This window comes from Rattus norvegicus, chromosome 8 (assembly GCF_036323735.1).
Source record: "Rattus norvegicus strain BN/NHsdMcwi chromosome 8, GRCr8, whole genome shotgun sequence".
NCBI classification, from domain to species: Eukaryota; Metazoa; Chordata; class Mammalia; order Rodentia; family Muridae; genus Rattus; species Rattus norvegicus.
The window spans coordinates 108618502-108623429 of NC_086026.1; the positions used below are offsets into that span (position 1 = coordinate 108618502).

The 4928-nt window shown below is 46.3% G+C and overlaps 1 long non-coding RNA gene across 1 annotated transcript; it reads left to right on the forward strand.

Moving 5' to 3' along the window:
* Positions 1-515: 515 nt before the first annotated feature.
* LOC134479984 (uncharacterized) lies at positions 516-3343 on the forward strand. Its single transcript, XR_010054058.1, has 2 exons — positions 516-2195; positions 2627-3343. It is a non-coding gene; the product is annotated as an uncharacterized LOC134479984 (long non-coding RNA).
* Positions 3344-4928: the final 1585 nt, after the last annotated feature.

Genomic DNA, 4928 nt, shown 5'->3' on the forward strand with positions numbered 1-4928 from the left:
CCATCATGTCTGAACTTCCCTGCTGCGGTGGGATTTCTTCTACCAGCTATTCAGCCACGTACCGCCATATCGCCAGTGGTAAATCTACTGTAATTAAAAATAATCAGTGTGTGTGACTATGTGTTGTTGCCATTCAGAAGAAAAAGAAGAAAAATAAAAACTGCGGATGGGATGAGTTGAAAGGGAGGTTGTTGGGGTTTGGTCCGTTGTTGCTATGTTTTGTGATGCTAAACACTGGCTCCCACGGTCTGGTTGCTCCTGGGGATGAGGAATCATATGCTCACCAAGTGATGCTATGCAACCTTGCTGCTTAATTGAGAACTAATGATTGAATAAAGATGTCTATAGCCTATAGTTGGGCAAAAGAGAGGTGGGCAGAGTTTCAGTTTCTGGACTTGGGGTTAGAGGTAGGACCATGAGGGAGAAGAGAGAGAAGATAGAGTGGGGAGAATATGCCACGGGGTAAGAGATTGTAAGAAAAGGCCATGAGGGCCAGCTAGTCTGAGTAAGAAAGGCCCAGGCAGAACATAGCAAGTCATATCTCAAGGTTATTGGCAGGGAAATAGACATAATAGCATAGAGGGTATTAAATATTTTCTACAACAGGAAGGATATCATAGTTTCTTTTCTAATTAGAAGAAATGATCTGTGTGGAGCTGGTGAGGTGAATCTGTGACTCATCATCCTGCTTTCAGTATTGATTCTATAAACACACAGTTTACAGGGAGAAGAAGTAATCATGGCTAGTTTCTTTGTCTTGTTTGTTTGTTTTTGGTGTTGGTGCTGGAGAGAGAGCCCCTCGTCTCATACTTAGAAATCCAGCGCTTCAGCCTACAGCCTAATTACAGCCATTAAATTAAATAATTTTAATTGTGAAATGAATCACCAGGCAGGGTGGTGCAAGCCTGTGATCCAGTACTCAGGAAAGGGGAGACAGGAGAGTCAGGAGTTCAAGACAGCCTCGGGTACGGAACAGATTAGAGGCTAGCCTGGCGTAAAGAGGCCTGCCTTAGAAAGACAGACAACAGTGGAGGTAGTAGCTTATGCCTGTAACCCCCGCACTCAGGAGGTAGATATGAGATGCTCGGGTCAAAGGCATTCTCTGCTATACACGGAGACCAAGGCCAGCCTGGACAGCCTGAGAGCCCGAATCAACAAAAACAAAACAAAACAAAACAAAAAAAAAATCAAGCAAACAAACAGGAGATGCTTTAATCTGAATATGGCCAGGCAAGATGGCGCACACCTGTGATGTGAGCACGCGGGAAGCCAGCCAGCGCAATATAACGAGACACTATCTCAAACAACACAAAACAAAATTATGTAGTTATGTTAAATGTATAGTTCAGTGTATTGTGAACTATATAATGTTCAGTCTTCTTAGCCAATAGATGCTTGTTTCTCCTTCTGGAAGGGAGCTCGAGACAGACTCTGTCAGTGTAGACTTGGCGGAATTCCCATGATGCCGTGCTTTCCCGAGTCTTCAGTTACTGGATTACAGGCACGCCGTACTACGCGGCGTACTACACACCGTACCGCACTCCGTCCACCAGTGGTGCCCACTGCTCCATCATTGGCACTGCTCCATTCTCAACCCTGGGGGAAGCAGATGAAGCTTTTTACAGTCCAAGCTGATATTGAGAATGAGGGGATTTGTCTGCCTCAGGTCATGCTGGGGAGATCAGCAGGGGGAATTATGGGGGAATAATGTAGAAGCCCTTCCCTATTGCCTTCCACACTTCTTTTTTTTTTTTTTTTTTTTTGGTTCTTTTTTTCGGAGCTGGGGACCGAACCCAGGGCCTTGCGCTTCCTAGGTAAGCGCTCTACCACTGAGCTAAATCCCCAGCCCGCCTTCCACACTTCTTATCTGGGCAATGCCTCGCTGGGGAATCTACGCCTTGGCCCTGCATATCTCTGTGTCACTTCATATCAGGTGACGGGACCTGCTTCTTTTTAGACTCATGTATACCAAGCTGTTTTACATTCCGAGCAATTACAGTTGGGATAAAAATCACTTTATTTTAATCCATTCATAAATAAATACATCATTCACAGCTGATTTAAGATGGCCAAACACTTGCCCAGCCTTGAACTCTACACATCTCCGAACTTGTATACACTGAGAACTTTCCCACGGCTGTTCTGGAAAAGGGTGCTACGGTCAACAAGAAGTTTGCAACAGAGTCACACTTTTGGTATTGCTTTCTCTTTGTATGCCTGAACAACAGTTCTCAGCCTTTCCAACGCTGCAACCCTTTAATGCAGTTCCTCATGTTGTGGTGATCCCCAACCATAAAGTTATTTTTTGTTGCTATTTCATAACTGTAATTTTGGTGCTGCTTTCGTTGTTGTTTATTTGTTTTTCCTAGAAAGGGATTCTCTGTGTAGTCTTGGCTGGCCTGGAACTCCCTCTGTAGACCAGGCTGGCCTTGAACTCTCAAAGACCTACCTGCCCCTGTCCCTGTCCCTGCCCCTGCCCCTGCCCCTGCCCCTGCCCCTGCCCCCGCCCCCGCCCCCGCTCCCGCCTCCGGAATGCTGGGATTAAAGGTGTGCACTACCATAGCCTGGCAGCTAGTGTTATGAGTCATAAAGTAAATATCTGTTTGTCTTTTTCCAATGATTTTAGGCAACCCCTGTGGAAGGGTCATTTGACCCCAAAGGAGTTGGCCATCAGAGCAGACTTTCCATCTCTCCAGTTTGAACCTCTTGATTAGACTAATTCTGCATTTCTAACTCTGCACTCCCGCCTTGAAAGCTTCACAGATCATGACATCAGCCTGATTCTGGGCACACTCCAGAAACTGTGAAAAAAACAAACAAACAAACAAACAAACAAACAAAGTACTGCCGGATTTCTGCTCTACCAGCTGGCTATCCTGAGGCTCCAGACAAGTGACATCAACCAAGCTTTGGTGGCCCAGCATTGCCACATCCACTGCACCCCATGGTGACGGTATGACCCTGTGTGTGCCCCACCACAGAGTCCACAGCCACATGGGTGAGCCGTGAGGCCTGGCTACCCAGAAGCAGCAGCACTAGGAAAGCCAGTTGCAGCTGGTGGGCCTGATGCTGAAGACACAGCTGCAGGTGTGGGCCAGGGGACAGATGTGGTCTGAGTCATCCGACTGACCAGAGGGGCCACCTGGAAGAGTGGTTCTGGCTTCCACATGGCATTTGGAGTACTCGTCCAGTGGATCTCTAGAGCCGGAAATCCCTGCCTGTCCATCACTATTTATTCATTCATTCATTCATTCATTCATTCATTCTGTTTTTGGAGACAGGGCTTCTCTAAGATCTGACTGCCACTACCTCTCAAGTGCTAGGATTAAAGGCTTGTGTCACCACTGCTGGCAATTTTACTTTCTAAAATGTTATTCTTACCTCGTGTGTTCCAGGCTTAAACTCAATGTGTAACTGAGGCTGGCCTTGAACTCTTTAGCCTCTTATCCCTACGTGAGTGTTGAGACTGCAGGTGTGAGCTCGATGCTCAACCACACCCATTCTTTCACCCTTCTGCATACTCCCTGGACCACCCAAGCCAAAGGGATCCTCTCCCCTGCCCCTAGTCACAGAGTATTTTCTTCCCCTCCCCCTCTCTTTTCCTTCCTTCCTTCTCTTTTTCTTCCTTTTAAAACTTATTTTCTATGTATGTGTTGTGTGTGTGTTTGTCTGTCTGTACACTACATGCAAGAGAGGTACCCGCTCCCCCACCGTGATCATCTGCAGAGGACCTGGAGTTATACAGGTGGTTGTAAGCTGTCCCACCTGGGTGCTGGGGACTGAACCCAAAATCAAGTGGTTAACCTTGGTGGCCAAACTTTTCCATGGAGCCATCTCAGCCACCCTGTGTCTATCAGCTTTTGGCACATGGGCATGTGAGCACAATGGTCATCTCCCATAACCACCTTTATTTTCTGTAGATCAGCACTGACTCTTCTAATTCCAAGACATGTATGGTGGCACATTCTTATAATCCTACTGCTTAGGAGGCTGAGGCAGGAGGATGACCAGGAGGAGATCAAGGACAGCCTACGCTAGGTAGTGAGTTTGGCGGTAATCTGGACCCCAATACACAAATGATGATGACAACAACAACCAATAATAATAATAATAATAATAATAATAATAATAATAATAATAATAATAATAATAACAATACTTTCAAACATTGAATTTCAGAATTAACTAAGTATTACATATAGAAGCAGATGGATGCAAGCCAAGTTGGCTTATGAAACAACCCATTAAAGCCCCAGGTCTGCATTATTTTCCTTTGTTAGCATAGGAAGAGGAAAAAGGCCCACCGTGGGGTAGGAAGTAAAGCTGGATTACCTGCTTACCTGACTTACAACAACTGCGCAGCCATGGTGGGTAAGGTATGTAGTCATTTAAATTTCTATTTCATTGTCTGTGAGAGGGGGGTTATTGCCTGGTTCACAGAGTGAGTGGAGGATTGGGAGAAATAGAAGATTAACACAAGGCCCAATCAATGGTGCTTACTGGTTTTGGTCAAAGTCCCTCTACCGCAGGTGCCTCCAGAAGGCTGTACCCCACATTGGGAGACTCAGCGACCCTCCACCTTGTGCTCACCAGCCCAGGGCACACAACGAGCCAACACACATTACCGGGAACGTCCAAGCACAAATAGCCCTGCACAACTCACTCCCTTGTGATTGACTTCCCAGCCTTACGGCACATCTTACATTAACTTCAACTAGTGTTAACCCCCCACGCCGTTCAGGGTTTCACCATCAGTTGCCAAACTGACCTCACTTCCTACCAAATAACTTCATGTCCACTTTTGAAGTGTTACCAAACAGGATGGTCTCTGAGAACACACTGACATAGCATATCCAGTGTCTGCAAGAGAGATGATAAGGTCCCGTGGTCCCTCTGTGGTCAGAAGGACAGGGCAGTTAGCAGAAGTT